The sequence below is a fragment of the Nyctibius grandis genome, chromosome 4, assembly GCF_013368605.1.
Source record: "Nyctibius grandis isolate bNycGra1 chromosome 4, bNycGra1.pri, whole genome shotgun sequence".
Taxonomy (NCBI): Eukaryota; Metazoa; Chordata; class Aves; order Nyctibiiformes; family Nyctibiidae; genus Nyctibius; species Nyctibius grandis.
The window spans coordinates 35,964,877-35,987,934 of NC_090661.1; the positions used below are offsets into that span (position 1 = coordinate 35,964,877).

Genomic DNA, 23,058 nt, shown 5'->3' on the forward strand with positions numbered 1-23,058 from the left:
AGCCCTATCAATGTGCAGTCCTTAGTGCTGGCACCCGAAAACTTGTAAAGTTTTTCATAGGCTTCACACTAGTCAAGAACTGAGGCACTAAGGACAGTAGTAACACCGCTTTGCAGGTTAGTACAGAACAATCCTCAAAGCAGAACAGCAGAAAACAGAAAGGGTGCTTGCTTCAAATGCTAGACTATAATATAAACAATCATCTGGGATGGCTGATGGAAGGAGCTGACCCCTTGTTTTCAATACTGAATGAGAGATGGTAGATGGGACATGGTACTTAATGACTGGTGAAATTCTAAGAGAAGTATGGTATGACTGAAAGAGCAGATTAGGGAACTTCTCTGTGTAAGAGCATTCAGAAGAGGCTTAATGAGGAAAAGACTGCATTTACAAAGGACAAAGAGAAGGATACTTTTGTCCTCCAGACAGAAAATTAGGAGAATCTGAATGATGAAAAAGTCAAAGGCTTTGAGATGCTGTGCAAGAACAAGTGTAATATTTAGACATTGATTTGACGTAGAGTCTTGACTAAGATCTGAGTCAAAGTTGCTGCTCGGGACTCTGAGCATGCATAGGCAGACTGGCAGCAGTCCCTTCTGGGAATGAGAGGATGGGGAAGAATGCCACATGCCACTTAGCAAATTCTTAAACAATCCACTCAGAGACAAATTCCTGAAGATGAAATACATTGACATTGCTAGCCACTTGCAGCCCTCTCATTTTGCAACAATTTTATTGGACTGTTCTAGGTTTGTGACTACCTTCAGCAGGGTTTTATGTGACAGCCATGCCTGGAGTATAATCCTAAATGTAATGCCTAGAGTGTAATCCTACTCAATTCTGCAAGACCTTTTGTAGCTTCAGTAGCACACTGAGCTCAGGTTTCTAGCAGACATAACAAGGAGGTAAAAAAAAAAAAAAAAAAGAAAAAGGTTATTTGAGACAAACCCGAGATGATTTACCTCAAAAGGTTTTCTCTTCTCCAGGAGATAGCACATCTAAGATAGAATGACATGAGTGCTGAGTCAGCCTGATGGTTTTTCAGTTCAGCACAGGTTCGTATTGATGCTGTAACACTGCTGTTGCGTAGAATGATCTTTTGGATACCTCAAGAATTTAAGACACTTGTCAGCTGCATTTTGCAGATCCTATTTGTAACACAGGACTCTTAGGATTCAAAAAACTTTACACATTAACTTTTTGGCTTCAGACAGAAGCTCACTATTGCATTCTTTTGCACTGAATAGAGGCTTTTACAGTTTAAATGTGCCCTTATCTAATTCGTAGGGTTACTTCTAGCCAGACAACACAACTGCACGTAACTGTGCAGTTGTTAAGAGGTTATTTTATTTCATCTTGACCAGGCTGGGTTTTTTTCTTTAATTTTGTCTCCCATCAGGGTAAGATGAAGGAAGGCTGAAGGCATGACATATGTACAAACTCACTTTATTTAGGTCTTTCTTTGATATGAATCCCTACACCACTGAAGTTATTGCGTTCGATCTTCCCATAACATCTTTGTTGCTGATTCTGGCTTGACTTTTTTTTGGTGGTGATTGAGTATACCTTTCCATTACATTATAACTTTTATTCAGAAAGATTGCAATACACTATTTCTGTAAAAACTCTTAATTTAAGCACCCACTTGAATGCAGCCTTTTTCTGAATGCCGTGGTTACTCCAAAGCACTGAATTCCCTATTCCCTTTCCTCCACTGCTCTTTCCTCTGTGCTCAGCCACATAGAACACTTTCTCACTTCTGCCAGCTCTGCCTTTCATTGGATGCCTAGTAAAAAGCTAATTCAGCTTCTGAAGTGACACAAAACTCATCCAGCAAAAGAATGAACATTTTTTCAGCTGGTTTTATGAGCTGAACTGGCTCACCAATAAGTCAGAGCTGGCACAAGGAATATGGCAGCTCTGCACCTACAAACAGGTCCTAGCCTGATGGAGCCAGTGCAGGGATATGAAGAAGCTGAACCATCCCTCTGGGAGGTGTTTTGATTGCACGAAGTGTTTTGGATGAGCTCAGCTGCCTAACTGCAGACAGAGGTTAATTAATGGCAATTATCTGAGCTGGACTTCCCTTGGACCAGAGTTCAGAGACATATGCCCTTTAATGCAAGCAGCCATGTGTGCAGCTTCTGCTGTCATTGAAAGTACGGCAAGTTCACTAACGCTGCTTCTTGTTAAAGTCTCTAGGCCAGTTTAACACCTTGTCTCAAATGAGAAGCTATCAGCAGCATCCCCTCCTGCAGCAGTCTATTTAAAAAAAAAAAATCTTCTTGATTGTTACTGAGAAATCTAATAAGATGTGCTGAGAAAGCAGCTCGATATGATAGAGCTGTAAGTAGTACATTACATTGCTTGTATTTTTGGGACTCCATCTGAACTGAAAGATTGACGAGAATGTCTCCTGGACAGGGTAGTGAATCACTCAGGTAGTGAGCTCTGCCCCTTCTGTTGAGGTATTTCTACTGTGTAGAGAGCAATGTAAACAGAGAGAGAGAAAGCACTAAGAGGAGAGTATTTCTGTAGGCTAGTGGTTAGGCTGCTCATCTAAGAGAGAGCCCTGGGTTCTGGTTCCTGCTCACTGGTCTGCTGATGCAAATGAATATGGAGTATCAGCTGCAGATAAGTCTCAGGCACTAAAGCTAGGACACTGAACTCACCAGCCTTGTCAGTGGCTAGACTGGATTGCAGATTCTTGTTTCTTGGCTGCCTACAAGCACAAGTTCATTAGTGTTTTTGGAGAGTCCTCACTTTCCCCAGCCCAGCCCAGCCTACTGTCTGGTGATGAGCGCACTATCCAGGCAGCGTAGGCTTGGGTGCCCTTGGGCAAAAGATTCCAGTGTTTGCCACCTGGGTTGTTGCAAGTCAGTGAATGGTATTTGGGACAAAGTGGATTCAGTGCAAAGTGTCTCTGACAAGGATGGTGCAGCAATCTGTGTCTTCCTGGCACCCCTGTCTTCTCATCTGTCCATGATTCCTTAGCTGTCCTCTTTTGCTGGTCTGAGACTTTTGTGACAATCGTTGTGAGAAAGCATTGCCTAAAACATCTTCAAAAGTGACACACTGTTACAACTGGCCTGATCTCTATGTAAGCTCTGCATATGATGGTCATTAGGGGGATAAGGATAGTAAGACATGTTGGGGTGGGGGGATCAGTGTGGCACAACCTCCTCATGGGTAGGGAGGAATGGAAAGTGATAGGCCAAGACAACAAGGAGCCCCCAGCTCTTCTAGGAGTGATGGTAAATCAGCACGGGGGCTCATTTGGGGACATGAGCAGTGGGTGTGAGAGAGCATGAAACTTTACTGAATACTGCTGTGCCAGATCTGGACAGGGAGCAGAACAGATCTGTGCAGGGAAGCCAGCAACCCTCAGCTGAGTCAAATGCCCTTCATTCTTCCTAAAACATGGGGTTATTTCCTTCTCTGGGTGATGAATTTAACAGCACCCCTTCTACCTCCCCTCTTTACAGTTAGTATAGCTACACATTGATATAGCTACAACCTATGCAGCTCAGTGGTTACAGACCTCATGGAGGATCCAGAGATAGAAATACACTCTCAGTTGAGACAGTTCATGTCCAGAGGAGAAAATTCAGGACTCAGAGGTGTGATAAAGTCACTGCGGCATAAGAAGTCAGTGCACGCTAAATTCGGGTCCATAGCTGTTGATATCTGTCTCTGAGAATGCTCTCAGCCAACCCCTCACATGTCAGACCCTTCATGAGAAAGGCTTAAACTGTGGTGCATCATGCTACAGCCAAGGCTGGCGAAGTTTCTGAACAGGGATAATTGTTCTGCCTTACCTCACAGATGGCACCTTGATAATCTCCAGTCTAGGCCCTGACCCAGGAACTCTTGCAGCACTCTGCAAGACCTACCTTTTTGATAAATCGCTAGGCTTTGAAAGGCTGTGTGTTCATAACACCTTGTGACCAGCTTGTCTTAGAAATTAAGGAGCATTTTTCTTCTGAACATAAACATGAATGTAGTGTAATTCAATGAACTTCATTGAAGTACTTTTGGATTTACTTTGGTATAGTTGACAGCAGAATTTGGCTTTATATGAGTTGGCATGTGCTCTATGGGACATTGTGAGAAAAAACAACAAAGTTATCCTTCTTAAATCATGTTTCAGCTTGCTGGTGGATCTGAGCTTTAAACACTGCACTCTAGTCTAATGCCAGAAATTTTACCTACTTTCAGATCTCGCCATTGTAAACTGTCTGCCAAGGCTTGAAGACTGTAGGTGTAAAATACAGTTAAGGAGTTTTACGCTCTGAGGCTTGCCAAGCAAAGTAGAGTCCATGTCTCTCCTGTATTAATGACTTATATTGTAGCATGTCTGGAAAACTAAGGCTTTAATTAGCAAAAAATAGAAAATGCTTTAAAACATAGCCAATTTTTGGTACATTAGTGCTACTTCTTAGAATATAATTTTGTAAAGGTTTTCATTTACTCTTACCAAAGGAAAAAAAAGTGAATGTAGTATCATGCTGAAAGTTTTGATTCCTTCTGGCTAGCCTGAGAACAAGTATATGCACAAGCAAGATTTCACATGATGTAACTGTGTTTTTAAGTATCTTACTTATATTTAGCCTTTGTGAGCAAGAGGTTGGTCCTGTTTATTGGCTGAAGGCTAACCGCATACTAGCCTGTATCAATAGGAGCATAGCCATAGGAATTGATTATACTCCTTTAGTCAACACTCATTAGCTCACATCTGGAATAGTGCTTCCAGTTACGGGCCTCCAATACAAGAAAGACATTGATAAACTGCAGCCAGTTCAGCAAAGAGCCACCAAGATGGCTGGAGGCTGGAGCATTTACCCAGTGAGGAGAGGCTGAGGGAACTAGGCTGGTTCAGCCTGCACAAGAGACAGCTTTTAATAGCAGCCTTCCAATACCTACAAGAAGGTTACTGTGAAGACAGAGCAATGCTGAGCTGCACAGTGGGAGAATGAGAAACAATGATAATAAATTGAAACAGGGAGATTCTATCTAGATATAAGGAAAAATTGTCTCCATGGGGATAACTTTTCATTGGAAGTGGTAAACTAGAGAGGCTGTGGAACTGAACAACCTGATTTGAATCCAGTGTTGGCCGTGCTTTGAGCAGGAGGCTGCCCTAGAGACCTCTCTGAGGTCCCTCCCAACCTGAATGAGTCTGTGATGTTGTGGTCTTACAGACATATTTGCATCAGTGAAAGTGAATGTAGCAAACTACCAAAACAAAATGGAAGTTTATTTCGTCTAGATGCAAATTCTGATACATTGTGCAATTTAAAGCAATAACAAATGACTAGGCATCATCTTGACTTAGCTTTCTCTGCTCTGTACCTATCAAGTTTGTCATGAAGTCATTAATGTCAAGCCTAATTAAATGAGAGTAGACTTAGTCCATTGTTACTTCTGATTTACTAAGCAAAGTTAATAGCTGTATGAGCTTAAAAAAAGTTATACTGTTAACTGAAGGAAAAGCATAAAAAAACCCCCAAATGCACAAGAATGAAGAGAGCAAAAAAGATGAAAAATGAAGGGCCAAGATGTCTTTATTATTTTCCATGATGTTTCAAAATATTTTGGACATTTAAATTAATGGTTTACTCCTCTGTGCTTTGGGTCACATTTGAACTTCACAAGTTATGTCTACCCCATAGCTGCAGTATGATTTTCAGGATGTTTGGTAGACCTATAACCTGGTGTCTGGGACACCAGTCTGCATTTAGCCTAAGCTCAGATTGTCTAAAATTTATGTAATTCCAGAGTTTAGAATGGACTCCAAGTATTCTGCGGAGCAAAACCATTCTTAGCCCTTCTGCTTGAACTTATCATTGCAAAGGCTAATGGGATAGCTGGAAGCCTTGATTTGGCAAGGCTGCATTTTAGTGTGAATGTGGGGTTTTCCTACATTCTCTCTGGAACATAAGCCTGGCCTACCTTGAGCAAGGCAAGTGTTGTACACAGATATTTATTTTGGTCTCTGGTCCACCCCTTGGGACAGTTTACAAAGCAATGCAGACGCAGTAGTTTAAACAGCAGTCAGTGTTCAATATTCTTGTGACAAAGTCTTCCGTCTTGTGGTATTAATATGTAATAGGCCAGTTGTATATGAAGATGCACTTTCGATTCACAGTTGCATTCACACTTAATTACCAAAACCAGTCTGATATACTTTTAAAGTTTGCTCTTTATGGATTCAAATGACATTATTCTTATTGGTCAGAGAAATCTGACCAAGAATTAAAAACTGACCCTGATATCTCCAGTTGTGTACAAGGGTTGTACATGGATACCACTGCTAATTTTTAGGGGGAAAAATAGCTATGACTCACTGTTGATCTTGTTAAGAACAGCAATGGATAAATGGTTGGGTTAACATAGATGTCTAAGAGGGAACCTTCATTTTACTTGGCTTACACTGCAACTATTTTGAAAACAGCTAGATATAAAGACCCATTAATCTACTTTCCTTCAGTGTTTTCAAACATGTTGCAACATAAAATGCCTGATAAAATTATTAAGATTATTTATTTCACAGTCTCAGTGCCTTTACATGTCTGAATGGCATCCAGCCAGCAATCTACTTAGAATAGTGTTTAGTGTGCTCAGGCAAAAGAAAAAAAATTGGTTAGAAAAGCTATTTTTTAAAGTAACTTGCTAGAGTATTCTGCTTTGTATGTTAAGCATTTTCACAAAAGGTAAATTCACTCATGTTTCCAGGCAATTCGAGTAAGAATCACAGAATACTTTTAAAAAGTCCAAGACTGTTTTCTTTTTAATTTTGTAAAATCTTGATAGGTAATGTTTTTCTTTAGGTACTCCCCACTATCATCTTGTAATCGAAAGATGCAGAAAAGAAGTAGGGGAAACTGACTTTAAAACATAGGTATTTTGGTGAAAGCAGTGCTGGATCAAAACACAAACTGCTTATGTTCCCCAAAATATGATCTGCTATAGACAACAGTTAACTGACTCACATAGTGTAGAGCTGATTAGCCAAGATTTTACTTCTTTCACTTAGTAGGTCTTTATGAGTCTCATTTTGCCACTCTGGCTCAAACTGAGCTGTAGCTTATTCCTCAAGGTATGCCTTTGATTCTAGTTGCTCTATCCAGACTCTACTCAGGATGACTAAAACTCCCAGAATCTGGTTTTGTGTGTTATATTGAATATTTTAAAGATAAATGCAGGCTTGATTTTGCTTGCCAAGACTTTGTAGCAAGTAAATTCTGTAACCAAAAAAAAAGAAGATAAACCACAGATACAACCACAACAATTCCTTAATTAACAGAAACCACCCTCAAGTTGTGTTTTTAAACTGAAAGTTGTTCTCTTCCCATTTTCACCATTGCAGCTGCTTTAAATCTCCATGCTCTGGTTACTATAGGGTATATGGCCACAAACACACAGATCAGTCTCAGCATTGGTGCTAGTAATTACATCGTAGTACAGGGTGTGATTCTACAACCCTTGTCTTGTGAATCCATGTACCCAGGCTATAATACAGTAGGATTAATTTAATTATTTTGGTTTAGGATACCAGGGGCTATGGTACATTCTGTATAGTTTCTCAGAAACTTTCAGTATTATAAAACTTAGAGGTCTGATTCTAAAAAGAGGCCTGGTATTATAAAACTTAGAGGTTTACATTGCTCTGTAAGAGCTATATCACATCCTCCAAATGGGAGTCATGGGAGCCAGCAACTTAAGTGGGAGCAGCTTATAATAGTCAATAGGAGGTGCTGAAGAGAAGAATATATCTTAACTCATTGAATTGTATAGCAATTTACATTGGAATTTCCCTCTGAAGGTCAACTAGTCCAACCTGCTCCTCAAAGCAACTCAAAACTTGTTAGGGAAGATTGTCCAGTGCCATATACAGTTGAAGGAATGTGTCCAGGGATGGAGATTCCACAGCCTCTCTGAGCAACTTGTTTCAGTGGTTTATCACCTTCACTGTGAAGATGTTTTTTCCTTGTATCTATACAGAATTTCCTGTGCTGCAATTTCTGTTCATCACATTTCATTTTTTCCACTGTATACACCTCTAAGAAAAATTTGGCTCTGTCTTTTCTATAACCCCTTCCATTCCTCTGCAAGTTGAAGACAACAATTAGATTCCCCTTTGATCTCTTCTTCAGGCTGAAAAAAATTTGTCTCTGCTTCTCTCTTTACTTCCCTGATCCCCTGATAATCTTGGTGGTTTTCCACTGGACTTAATTTAGTATGTACAAGGGAGATAACAACTGGACATAGCACTCCAAACACAATTTCACAATTGCCAAATAGAGGGGAATAATCACTTTTCTGAATGTTACACATTCTTGCTAATATAGTCCAGGATGCTGTTGTTCTGCTGCTGGCTCCTGTCAGCTTGCCATCCATGATGCCTGGTGATCTGACCAGGTGTCCATCTGCTCTGTAGTTTACTCATACAATCTGTATCTCTCTAAAGGGGAACTATGGGAGACTGACTGTCTAGAAAGCCTTGTTAGAGTCATCCACCTTACATATACCCAAAACAGAGCTCAGTCAAGGGTTTCCCATTCAGCTGAGTATTTATTCACTCCTAACATGCCTGCCTGGTTTCTTGCACAATGGCATGAACTGCTCTTGTGCTTTCAGGAGGTTGTCTTTGAAAGCCAGGCAGCTTTTCTAGGCCCCTTTGATCTTCAGAAAACCAGGAATAAGCTGAAACTAGATCTCTTCAAGCCTAGGGTCATTATTCTCCTACTTGCTGTCCTCACTTCCCCCAGGTTCTTAAGCTCTACCATGTCATTGCCACTGCAGCCAATGCAAACATAAACCTTCATATCAACTCTTCCTTATTTGTGAACAACGGGCCCCCCTAGCTGGTTAGTCCAACTTCACCACCACAAAATTTTCCTTGGTGCACTCCAAATATCTCCTGATTGCTTGTGCCTCCTAACGTTGCCTTTCCAACAAATGTCATGGTGGACAGATTTCCATGTGGGGACCAGGGCCTGCCATTATAAGGCTTGTTCCAATTGTTTATAAAAGACTACACTATTCCTCCCATGCACTGGCAAGTCTGTAGCAGACTGCAATGCCCCCTTTGCTGGCCTTCTTCCTTTTAACGATATGTAAGTGACTAAATGTCATGGAAACACTCGTGTCAGAATGGGACTCACACCGTGAAACAGTCTCCTGGATTAAGATGCTTGCAGGCATGTCTCAATAGAGTGCTAACCCATCTTAGAGGGTTCACACCTGGACCTGATTCATCTCCCAACACCTGTGGATATCCACTTCCCCCCATATGGATATGCCCTTGATCATGTGCTCTTGATTTACAGCAGCCTCTAAAGATGTGTGCAGAACTGGGTTCAGCTTCTTCTTTTCGCTGCCATCTCTTCATGAGCTATGGTGTTCTAAAAATCATGATCGTACTGATTTATCTCATTTTACATACAAGTGATTTACCTCATTTACATACAAAAAATCTGAGAATCATCAACAGGCATTAAGCTTTGTCATAATGTCTTAAGTTCCAGGCACACAACAAAGCTGAACAACCTACATTCCTTGACTAGCAAAAACCTGGACATCTGTAGACCACAAGTGCCTGTGGGACTAGGCAGAGTTTTTGACAATTTCACTCTTAGGTTCAGTGCCTCAGTTCTATAGAAACTCCACTTTAGGCACTCTGTGGATTTTACCCCTGGCTTTTAATCCTTTGAAACAGTAAATGAAGACACTGAATTTTTTCAGGGACAACATATTTCTTGTAGTAACATGGTTCTACTCAAGGATGGCAGCAACTGTATTATGAGGCAGCAACTGTACATATTTTCTCCTGAATATTTAGATCAGTTGGCCTAAATTAACCTTAGCCCAAGGGTACTTTTCTGCCTTGAAAATCCACTTAAGATCTCTTTTCTGTGCTAATGGTGACAAATATGATATTTGAGGTGACTGCTCTGCCATCCTATTGCTTTTATGAATTGTGCCTTAAACACAAACATGGACCAAAAAGAAAGGAACCTTCATTTAATTTAGTTATCCCTGCATTAACTCTGCAGTGCTAATAGAAACCAAGTGTAGTCAGATACTATTTTTGTCTGGGAACTAAGCAGCTCAGATGCTGAATGCAGAGAGAACTGTTCTGCTGACTAAGAAGCTGCTTTTTGCATACAGTCATGTCTCATAGATGAGATACACTTAAAGCAGTAGTTTTGTATCAATGGTTGACACTGAATTAGCAGAAAATGCAGTGTGTCTCAGGTCATGTGTGGTGAGGAGATAGTCATGCATCTATTTTTGTCAGTCTTGTGGTGTTGCATTTTCAGACATGAGTCGCCCACATAACCCTCTTTCTGGTATGAAGTTACTAGATTAATTTGTAATTTTTATTGTAACTGGAGATGCAACATATGATTGTGTGAAATCATGAGTTATTTTTTTCATCATAACTGTATATTTTTGATATTTTTCGTTTGTTATACTGTGTGTATAAGATGTAACAGTAATTTCTGACAGGTTCCTGTATCTGCAGGCACTGTTGGTGTAGCTATTATAGTCCAAGGATTTAAGCAAGACAAGATTTGTAGGTAGTGATAATTTCTCTTATTAGAGAAACTGATACAGCTAGAAAGATTAGACACACAAGCCACACTTCAGGTCTAAACAGAAGTAGCAGATGTCCAAGCTAAATGCAAGCTGAGCACAGGGTTTAACTAAATATATATCAAGGAGACAATTGTGGAGAAAGAGACACAGGTAGTTTTATCTTCCAGACAGTAACTGCCTACCTCTTTTTCTCTTCTCCACATAACCATGACCTTATTCTGTAAGATAAGGTTCTGGAGAAAAGAAAATTGACAATTTTATTATTAAAAGTTGATGAATTTATTTGTCATATTATGGACTTAAGTCAAACATCCGTGAGGAGAAAGCCACGTAATGAACTATAGAGAAACACAATGAATATAGAGCAAGTCAAAGATACTCCCGCAATAGCCAGAAATCAGAAATTCTCTTTCAAAGCACAGAAGATACCAAACAGAGACTTAGAGCACATCATTCTTACACTTTCTTGATAAACTAAACCCACCTAGAGAACAGACCATATACACTACCTGGCTTGCCTGTTGTGTATAGCAACCCTGGGGTCAGCTGTGCAGGGCATTTTTTATCTAGAAATGAGACTGCGTGAGGTGATCTTTTTATAATGGATATCAAATTGCCACTGCATGGCTGAAATTGTCTTCTGTTGACTGGGAGCATTTTGAAGACAACTCTTAATAGCTTAGTAATCTTACTGTTTTACTTAATTAAAAAGAATGGTTAAGACACATGGACTGTTGAAGAAATCAGCATCTCTGACATTACCTAATGACAGCCATTTGGCAGCCTTTTGAAAGAGAAAAACAGGTAAAAGATGGTGAATAGTACATTTGTCATTAATTTGTCAAGTCAACATATTAATGTGATTTGGGTCAAGTTAGCTGTTGCTCAGCCAAGCATTCATGGCTTCACTAAACCCTGGGAATAGTAGGAGAAATGGTGGAAGCCTGTAAGAAAGTTTAGTTTGGCAAAGAAGAGCCAAATAAAGGAGAACTCCAGGGGGAGACCTTCTCCGTCAGCTTATATGACAGGGAGAGTGAGCAGGGGAGTTAGGTTATGTCAAGTCAGGAATTCAGCAAGGGGCAATAGTTAGCCCCAGTAGGAGAGCTCTGAGGCAGGAAACAGGAAAGACTGTGAGTCTGTTGACCTCCTGTTTTCAGAGTTCGTCTTTCATGAGCTCATAGGCCAATATCCTCATAGGTCTGCTAATGGTAAAAGACAGAAGTGTTTGTTTCTCAGGTTAGGGGCTCTAGTTTCTTTCATGTCGGTTCAACATTTTTATCGGCCTTAATGAAAGTTTCATTCATATGAGATTAAGAGAGCTGGCTCTCCCTTGAGTTTCCCGTGTAATCAGGCAGATATAACTCTGTGTTTATGTTAAGGACAGAGGGACAGAGCGCTACACGTTGTGTCTTACTGCTTGGCCAGACCGTTACTTTTCCAGTAATTTGAAGGGATTAAACATAAAGAAGAAAAGGAACAGCTACAAAAGGCAGTGAGTATACTACAGAACTGATATAAGTTCGTTCAGTAATGACCATCAGTGTTCTTCTGTAGATGCATTTCAGAAGTACAATATTAAAAATTTCTACTCTTCATGAGTAATAGATATTAGCTGGTGATGGAATACAGGTGGGTTCTGCTAGCATGCCCTGGGGTATTTCTATTAATCCTATTCCTTTTAGGATATCACAAAGAGTGTGCTAGGCACTGAGATGCCCTCAAAATTGTCCCCACAATAACAGTGAAAAAGCAAGTCTTCTGCTTGGTGAAAACAGAATCCTGGTGCTATATACTGACAAGTATCATAGTTTCAACATTGTTTAATGTTAATTGATCAATTAATTTGATCAGAACAGGGTTATTTACTGTACTTCCTCCTTCCCGATCTGCTTCTGTAGACATAAGTAGAGCTTTCACGTGCAACTAAATGCATTAATAGATTTTTGCAGGTGAAATATAAAGCACTCTTTTAATGTCAGGTGTAAAATATAGATGCAGTAAACATGTATTCCTAGTTCTTATCAACTACAGCAAAACTAAAAACAAAAGTCCTGTGTCCAAAATGTGCAATGTGGTCCTCCAGAACTTGTGCCAATCACACTGAAATAGAATGTTAATGTTATGTTTTCAACTCTAAACTGAAAATATCTTTTTTTTTTTTTTTTTATTTTTTCTTTTCTTTCAAACTAACAGTCAAAGCTCATATAATGATGATGCAGCAGATTTCATTAATGGGTAATTTAGCATGTATTACTATTTATCTAATATGAAAAATACAAATCACAAACATCTTTTCCCCTCACTTAAAAGTACTTTTTCTCTCATAGGCCCTTACCAACATGAACTACTAGAAGTGTCTTCTGAGGAATGGGAAAACAGATGAAATAATACGTCTGTTTTCTTTTCAAAAAATATTGTTCTTCCTGTTCAACCTGCAGTTGACAGAAGTGAAGCCTTTACTTCCACGGAAAATGTTGCCAGTGCAAAACCTTAGACAGCATAGGCTTTGTGGTTCTGATTTTGTACAGAATGCAGGGTGGATGGACAGCTAACCATCTAGACTGAAATCTTTCTCTCTGCTGCTCTGGTGCAGTTGTAAGCATCTATCGTCTCACTGTGGCTGACAAGGCACATATATCTTGAAGCTGTGGGGTGTCTTCTTCACAAATATGCCAGTAGGCAATTAGATAAGGGAAAATGCTGTTCTTTTTCAGAACAGCAAAGAAACAAGCTTCAAAAGGCATGCCCAGGCCTGTCCATTCTAATTATACCTTGGCTCTCAGGATTCTTGCAGCAGAGGAAATCTTTGCCTTTATGGAAGCCAGTCTTTACGGAGCCAGCTATCTATTTTTATTGTGACTGGTAACAAAGTCATTATGAGGTGTTTTTCCATAAAAGGCAAATTGTCCATCCATACAGAAGGTGTTTCATTAAGGTGAAGAACAGGGGATTGCAATTTGTGAAGGATGTTATTACATTTCTTTGCCTACAAAAGCAGCAAACACCTTGCCAACTGTACTACTCTCTTCTCATTAGCTTGTATGACTTGTATTACACTAATTCCTAGCCTCATTGTGCCAGATGATGTATAAGCAAAGAATAAAATCCAACCCCTTTGTAGCTAAGCCCCCTTAATATTTCTTGGAGGTGCAGTCTCAAACCTGTGAGAAACATTTGCATAAGGAGCAAGATTCCTATATTTCTTTGTCAGCAATCTGAGCTGCAAAGAAAAATTTTTAGCCTGAACTAGGAGTGCTTTTGCCTTAGGCAACCTCAACATCCAGCAATCAGTCAGCAAGAAAACTGCTTCCGAGCTCTCCATTGTACTAGGAAAATGAATGCAGATTAGTCTCAAAAAAATAGAGTAATACGGCCATCCCCCCTCTTAACTTCTGGCAGAAACTCTTCTCCCACTGAAGTTCAGTAGGATTTTCCCATTGACTTCTGAGAAGCGAATATTTCACTATCAATTCTCAGAGCTATCCCTGCCCTGCCATCTCCTTCCCTGGAGTGAATGGTGAACACCTGTGGAATTATTGCTGTTCAGAATAGATGCATTTGACAAAATATGCAAGAGCTTTTAATTCTTTTCTAGTCAGAAATTTTGGTGGCAGCTTTCGTAGTTGTTTTTTTTTTTAATGTTGGCTGTAGGATAGTAGACATGCCTTCATGCTGGGTAGTTTTTCAGTAACTTGGTAATATTACTGCTACACTTTACTATTTTTTACTCTTTTTGTTCTGTCTACTACTATTGCTACTACCATATCAGAGAAGCTAGAGGAAAAAAAAACCCAGGGTTCTGATTTTCAAGGTACGGTACCCAACTATTTTGACTTCACGTCAGCTGAAATTGCACGCTCCATACTTGTCAAAATACCCTGTCAATACTAGAAAGGATAGATCTGACACTTGAGCTGTTGTAGATAACAGCTTTTCTTGGAGTTACTGCAAAAAACAGGTAAGTTTTCCTCAAAGGGAGAGAGAAAGATGAGAGAAATTAATGAGAGGCAGAGAGGCGGACAGAGGGAGGGAGAGGCAGCTAGTGATGACCCTCTTCCTACCTGAGGAAAATTATACCACCTCTGCCTTTTCAAAATCACCAGGTTAACATCATAGAGAAGAGAACAAAGCAATATTGTTACTATAAGCATATGATTTCCCACTTTCTGTAGTCAAAATCTATAGATTCATTAATCCTTTCCAATTTTATTTTAATAACAACCTTATTGGATATTATGTCTTCCTATTGTTTCAAAAAGTCAGTCAACTGTCCTGGTGATAGACTGTTTCCCCAAGAAGCAACAAAATGAGATTCAAGCAATACCAGAATAAAACCCATCTCGAAAAGCTGAGCTCAGCTTTAAACACAGATGGGTATGTACATACACACATGTGAACACACACATACAGAGAAGTCACAGATTCAGGCTAACTCACACCCTGAGCCTGCTTAGGAATAGACATCAAGTTTATGTTGGTGACACGTATGATTTCTGATTAATGCCAGTGCTGGTTTTCCAGGCTTTAAAATAAGTATGAAAATAGTCCTTCAGGGAAGATGTCACCTTCTTTTAATTTCCCTTTAATCTCCACTACCCCGAGAAACTCCATGTGTTCACACCTTTTCTCTCTTTAGTGTACAGAAAATTTATTATGACAATGACTGGATTAAGAAATAGAAGTCAGTTAAGCTAAGCATTACCATCATAACTTTTGGGACTTTTTGAAATCTCAGAAAAGGAACATGTGTATCAGCCCATGATGTTAAATATTTTAGTGATACAGAGCATTGTGTAATGTTCAGCAAGATCCTGAAGCCCTTCTCCCCATGATTCTACTGAATACAGTCCTCAAGAGTATTGAATGCCTTCACCTGCCCTGGAAAAAGTGATTCATTTTTATCCTAGAATAATGTAGCTTGAGAAAAGATTGTGTCAAGCAAGCATCAGCAACTCAATGTTTATGGGAATTCTACTGTTCAGGAATAAAACCTGGGGGATATGGATTTCTGGTGTTTCATTGTTAGAAAAATAAAGCAAAGGAGATGAGTATGGCTAAAGATGTTTGGCAGTTTACTAATCGGTAGGTAGACGGAGGAAGTGCAATTTCTGGTATACTGACTCTTCTGAGATTTTGTAGTTTTATCCAGCTGAGTGTCTGGCCTAAACTTGTCTACATGTTAAAAAAGCAGATCTAAGTTTTTGTCCTATGGTATCTAAGAAATTGTTCAGCAGAAACATGAAAGCCTGCATGAACTGAACTGGAAAGCAAGAGGACATTGTGTAATAAATAGGAGTCAAGAAGATGACTGGGGAATAACATTTTCCATTACGCGAATCCAAAGCAGAAAACTCAACTGTGAGGTTTTTTTCCTTTCTGTATGTTCTTCTTAGTTTCTCAGAAAGTCACTCACTATATTCAGACATAGATTCATTTTTCATTTCTTATGCAAATATTAACAAGCTGAACCGTGAGGATAAGTTCACCATGTCCAGCACTTTCAAAAGAACATACAGCTGCCAAGAGTTTGTGGTGGTTCAGGGACTTTGCTTTTACAGACTTCTGCAGAGATTAAAATTTAGCTCCAATACAAACAGCCCTTTCATTAGGCTCTCACTGATTGAGACAATGAAATAAGTTTTTCAGAAAGCACACCATCAATGAGCAAACTTTCCTTGTTCCCAAGAGGGCTTTCTATGTTAAATAAGATGGATGCTAATTTTAGATACTTAAAAAGACAAATCATTGAGGAATAATCTTTTAGTAGACAAGGCAGAAGACAGTTTGCTTTCTTCTACTGATGACTCAGAGGATGTGTTGCTGCATAGCAACCTGTTCCCAAAGAAGAGGAATATTTCTGTTTGATTCTAGTCTTTGGAAACTACCCCTTTTTTCTGTTTCTGTTTCTATGTCCCCACAGTAATTACCTTAGCCAGCCTCTGATATTGGGTGTATAGCCCTGGATGTAGATTAGCTTTTGAGATCTACACAAAAAAGAAGATTATATCTAGCAACTCTCACAAGCCTCAGAAGTGGACTTCAATACTGAGCCACTTCACTAAAAGTGTCTACAAGAATGCCAGTCAGTGGGAATTTTGTGTGCAAGATGTGCATGGAACAGCAGCAGAACTGAGATCACAAAGCTATTGACAATAAACTGTAAACTTCAAAAAAATATTCTACTCCCAAAATAACTAGACTTCCAGGTCACAGATGCAGCTACTGCTTTTTTGGAAATGCAGTTCTACTTACTCCAAGCCAAGACATACTCTTCCAGTACGACAGTATACTTCTCCTTGCATGGAGGAGCCTTTATAACTCACTCATTTAGCGCCTGATCCCCTTCCTAACTGGCATTTCCTTGCCTTGCACTGTCCTCATTGTTTTTTATAAATTCTAAAGTACTTTGTCAAAATCAGTTTATATTACTTTTTTAATGTAACTTTTGCAAATTCATGCATCATTAAATTAATGGTGAGAGAACAGATTTATTTTTTTTAATAAAAAGCAGTTTTACAAGGGCACAAAAAAGCAGATTTCATCACAATACAATATACTACTGCTCTGAGATTCCCTGGCCTAGGCAGAATACGTTAGACTAAGAATCAGAGTCTGTATGATCACAGAGCTGCCATGCTTTGAGGGCAGGAGCTAGCAGTGCACTGTGCAGGATGCTTGGAGATAATCTCGATATCTCAAACACGACACTGCATTATCTAATGCAGACATACTCTAATTCCCGTTTTCAATAATCTAGGTACTTAGGTTCTTCAGTCTTCTTGAAAGTGGACTAAAGCTTTTGTGACAGTGAATCTTAGTGCAGCAAATGATCTACAGGATTGCAAAACTGTCGTTGTGAAAGTTCATCTTCTTGGAAAGAGCAGGAAATGTTTAGTACTATAATTCTTTTGGGGGCCTAGTTTTGCCACCTCTGCAGGAATAAACCTGTTGATTTACAGAGTAAAGTAGAATGGGACCTTGACCCAGCTGTAACTGTCTCCCACGCTGTTATGATGTTCTTTCAGTACATGCTCTCTGCTGGAAGGTTGTGGTGCTCCAGTGTGATGTGAGAGCCACCAGTACCCCTCAATCAACATGCAATACCACTCTTTCTTATGCATTTATGCCAACAAACTGGGTCTTATGAGTGGGCGATAAGTAAGATCTTGCGTTGTTAATCCTTCTTTGTACACATCAGCTGCTGGTCTTTTGTCTAAATGGACTCCATTTCTCATCTGCTGAAAAGATGTCACACAGGCAAGTAGCAAAATGTTCCCTGGGCGATGTTCACTCTTCAATTTTTTTCCATGAACAAGTCAGTTTAACTTCAGAGTATATTGCTTTTTTTTTTCCCTGATCCTCCCTGACCTCTTATGGGTACCTCAGCATTTTCCTTCAGCTTAAAAAGTTTGTGGCATGTTGTTTCTGTGGAGTAAATGACAAAAATCCTAGTATTTTTAACAAACCCAAGCTGATACCCAGTGGCACTACCAGGTTAAAGATTTGTTTCTTTTCTAAATGGTACAACATCAAGTCAAGCCTTGGCAGTGGCAATCTGGCTGAGGTGCTGCCAGTGTAGGTAACAGCACTGCTACTGGGCATGCCTCAAGCATTTCTCTGTCTCTTGAGGTCATGAAAACAGTTTCCAGCTGGGAGGCATGAGTGGACAATAGGTTAAAGATGCTCTACAAGAGGACAGGAGGTGTGAGAATGGAAACTGAAATGGTTTAGATGTTCACATTTTTGGAAGCAGTACAAAACCATGCTCAGTGTGGCTTCTGCTGCCTATTTCATTCTGTTATTTAACAACTAATGTTTTTGAAACACTTGAACTCCTTCCCTGTAGATTCTGATAAACTGTAGCCACTTTAAAATTTTAACTATTTTAAAGTGTAGAAAATAATGTATAAAACAACTTTTTATTTGTTACTGTCTAGCTTCAGGAATCACTAATGGGCACACTGAATAAATTCAGCCATTCTGACACTACATGAGCTTGGTAAGTGAAAGCTTTTTTTGTCTTAGGGCTACCTGACCTGTGAAAACCAAATTGAGTTTCTCAGTTCAGTTGCTGTTGGGTAGGGGATTGTGGCATCAGTGGACCTGATGCCATGACAAAGAAGACAAGAAGTTTCTAGATAGGGTGAGTAAACAATCTTCTCGTCAGTACAGCTTGCTCTTCCTGTTCAAAGTATAAGTTCACAAGTGGAATAATCAATATGTGATCATTGCCTTTGGTCATAAACCATGGATTTTCTTTTCCAGGAATTAAAAATTATTCAGTTTAGCTTCTCTACATTGACTTTGTATTGCACAATTTAAAGATGTCTGAAAGTCTCTGAAAGTTGAAGCATTAGTCAATCAGTTTGCTGGCAAGTGCTGAAAATATGTACAAGGACTACTGTTCGTACTAAATTAAGCACTAATGTAACAAGTTAATCAAGTAAATTCCATTTCAACAACATCATAAGGAAAAAGGGTTACATTAGGCCTGAATAAACTCTGCTTTGAAGAGCTGAAAGAGTGATTTTGCAAAAATTTTTTACTCTTGAATTTGCCATGCAAAATGATGCATGAGTATAACGGCTCTGTTTAGTGGGTCTAAGTACATATGCAATTATGTATGCATAAAAATTGTATACAAATATATCTTAAAGTAGTATGAAACTTCACACTTGCATCTTCATATGAATCCAAATAATGTTCAGTGCTGTCTCTAGTCCAGCGGTCTCTAGCAATAATTTTAAAACCTTTACTGTGTCTGGAATTGCATTAAAAGTAATTTCTTCTTTTATGGAAATGTTTGTCATAGTGCAAAGGATGTGGACAGTCTTGTGAATATGTGTATTTGCACGTGCCCGGTCCCTCACCAGCTCATTCCTGTAAGAAATCCTTGTCCTTCTTCCTTGATGAAACTCATGCTTCCAGTGATGTATTTAGTTGTGTTCAGCAGTCACTTGGAGTATTCATGAACACAGCAGATCCAGAAAATTTGTACCAAGCTATTTCTGGGAGATGAAAAAAAAATAGTTAGTGATTTCCAGAAAAGTAATAAAATTTTAAGTACCTTTTGTATGTGTTGTAGATTTGGTTGGTGGCACCATCTATTAAAATTGCCCAGAAGTTCCATTACAAAATCATTATTCTGTTGCTTCTAACTTTGCCAAACTTTAACTATTTGGCCTGAAATTTTGCATACTGGGTATCTGCCTCAGACTGAATCTTTCTGGAAAAATTCAGTCAAAATTACTATCTCCAAGAACAAAATTAGGGGAAAATACATCATTCTGTCCATGTCAAAATATTCTCCTTACCTCTTTCATGTGAAATTTTAAAGATTTGAAACAGAACCATAAAATTTGGCAGGGGTGACTGAGGTGTCCAGCCTGTGCTCTTTGCTGTTGATGTGGAACTGCATCTTGAATAAATTAAGAATCTTTCAAGAGAAAACAAAAATAATAATAACCCTAATTTAAAAATCCCAGTTTGCAAATGCTGAGTAGAGGTTCACTAGACTTCTGAAGTCACAGTTTTGAAAGACTCTTTTCTGTACTGATCAAGACAGCAGCTTGTAGTGAGCTGAGCTTTTTTTGCAGTAGATCGAGCCAGGGACTGGTACCAAAAGTGCATGCAGTGAGACCTCAGCACTCTCAATCCCCCGTCTCCTTGCTCAGGCAGTGTAAAGGACAAAGCTTTCTGTTTCCACTACAAAGATGACCAGAGGTGATTGCAGGAGGAGTGTGTTAGGACAAGGAACTTGGTGGACAAGACTGAGACTTGAAACATCTGTCTGTAAGGAGGGAAATGGAGATCACAGGCATTGGGATATAGGAAAATAGGGCTGTGGGGTGACTGGACTGGTGCTGAGCCCTGGGAAAGTCTAATTTTTTGGACTGGAGCTTGAACGCCAAAGGACCATGAGGGGAACTTGAAGGCAGGAGTCATGTGGAAACAGTATTGTTCAGTCCTGTAACTAAATATTGTCATAATGCCCATACTCAGCAGTGCTGCATTACAAATACAATTTTGACATTTACTAATGTGTAAATGCTTATTACTGGAACTGTTTTTATATTTTTAATGCTTTATTTTAGTGTGCAATGTAAATGAATGCTGTGGTTTCCAGTGTTAGGTTCTCATAACCTTCTAAAGTTGGAAAACCAATCTTTATAACTCAGTGGAAAACTGGTAGGCTTTCCTTCTGATTTATATAATGTTCACATCATAACCTGTATGAGTGGCAATATATCAGACTTTATCTTCTCATTCATGACAGAAAGTGCCATCCTGGGCTTCAAACTCCAGATTAATCTTGTTTCCAAAGACAAAAGATAATTAAATGTTTCAATTCTTTTTTCCTTAAAGTGAAGGGTGTTTATCTAGGCTAGAGTATGTCTTGCTCTGGTGAAGGAAGCACTTCATTAATATGGGAAGGACTCATGTTGGGTGCATTGGGTTATAAGTGCTGAGATATGTGATTTATAAACCAGTCCTGTGTGCAGCAGGTTAGAACTGGACTGAGAAACTAAGTCAGGGCTAGTGCGATCCAGCTGCTGAAATTGGTTCCTTCACAGCCTGTGCTGTACTGAGCAGAAAAAGAGTCTAAACCAACTTTTACTTCAACAACGGAAGACCCTTATGGAATAGTTTAGGTTAGAATGGACCTTGGACATCATCTGGTCCAAACCCATGCTCAAAGCATGTGTTAGTAGAAACTCAGGAAACCAAATTAGACCCTTATGCAGAAAACAAAACAAAACTTTTTTAGACATTTTAACTAAATACTGTTTTTCTTATAAGAAATTACTCCTTTTGCAAGAAAAACACATTTTTGAGGTCAGTAGATCTGTTTATATCTTATGTCATATGAGAACAAACAATGAGGGAGGAATTAGTAAAATTCTTAATACAAGAAACACAAAGTGTGAGATTCTTGAAAACAGCTGTTCTGCTATTAACATTCCTCAGACACTGAGCAATTTTCAAAGTGGCTTTAAACCTTGCCAAGTTAATTGCCATTGTAGCTGGGTTGGTTAGGGCAAAGACTATTGGAAATGGGGTCTTATTATTGTTCACATGGGTCAAATGAGGGCAAGTCTTAGCTGATCTCTGAACTGTGAGGTTAAATGTTTGACCTGATCAGATTGTCAGGAAGGCAAAGGGGGCAAACAGAGACAGAAATAGCTTCTTGGTTAAGCAGTGGTAGTTCAACCATACTGTCTTCCACATAGTTGCACAAAGATAAACAATATAAAGAAGGGAAGAACTCAGTTCTAAGGTGTCATAAAATAACATCTGAAGAAAAGTTGTTTAACAGACGCAGGCCCTGTCTCTGAGAAGCTGATCATATCAGCCATATGCTCTATATATACAGATGCTTTTGCACAACTTAAAAATCTTTCATAAAAATATTTGCTTCTGATTTGTGTTTAATGAGAATTTTTGCAGCAGTATGTAAAGCATCAAATAGTGTAATATAAATATAATAATATATAAGCTTTCAAAAGCATTTAACTGTTAATGATGCTTAATAAACAAATTTCTGATATAACTGACCTGCTGGTCCCCACTGAGTTCAAATGAGAAGCTGAAACACTTATTTTTAGCCTTTTATAGGCACGTGAAATGAAATTAACTCTGAATTTGTAAGAATTTTTTTTCCTTTAAATACAGAGAGACTTGCAGAACAGTGCCCCAAACCTGAAAATCTGTTTTGCTTTTACAAAAGAATGTAACCTTACATATAAATATAGTCTGCTAAAAAGATCCTAGGGTCCATAGCCTGGATCCAAAATCTGGTCCATAAAAGCCATTCATCTTGGGCAACGTATTGTCTGAAGAAAGGAGTTGAAGAGTGCCTGTGATTGGAAGGATTAATAAAAGGTTGAGGAAAGGCAGAAATTCTGTATGGATTAAATCTTTCAGGGTGGAAAAATGTAATGACCTCCCTGTTGGCCATGAAACGTCACTTGTTCCACAGTACTAAGTTAAATTCCTATTGAAACTGATAATACGTTATTGATTGCCCCCTCCATATCAGGACTTCAGGATTTAGTTTGAAATTTTTCTTGTACTCTAAAACTATCATCATAAACTTTAATTTTACAGATTTTTAACAGTGTTTCATCATTTCACAGATACTTCTATGAAAGAAATAGACTCCCTGTATTAATTGATGTTCATAATTAGTAGTTCCATTGCACAGGGGACAACAATAAAATAAAACTGAGGAGCTAAATATTTTGTTAGTCTGTTAACCCTCAGTGCTAAATTACAGAATACTGTTTGCAGTTGTATCTTGAGCAATTTTATTCTCAAACAGTCTACCTATGACAGACACCTGAAAACTACAAGTAAATTACAGAGTGAGAATGACAAATGTTCAGATTCTTGGTTCTTTTGGATTTGTTTCAGGCATATTTGACATTTTAATTTATTTTAATTTTGTATTGG

At 38.9% G+C, this 23,058-nt stretch overlaps 1 long non-coding RNA gene across 9 annotated transcripts in view; it reads left to right on the forward strand.

Annotated features, from left to right (window-relative positions):
* LOC137662180 (uncharacterized) overlaps window positions 1-23,058 on the forward strand; it is a 56,278-nt gene that overhangs the window by 23,376 nt on the left and 9,844 nt on the right. For 7 of the 9 annotated variants that reach the window (XR_011047966.1, XR_011047964.1, XR_011047965.1 and 4 more), the window contains one exon: window positions 18,543-18,604. The exons of the other annotated variants lie outside the window; for them this stretch is intronic. This is a non-coding gene — a long non-coding RNA (uncharacterized lncRNA). The remainder of the gene's footprint in view (window positions 1-18,542; window positions 18,605-23,058) is intronic. 9 annotated transcript variants of the gene reach the window in all.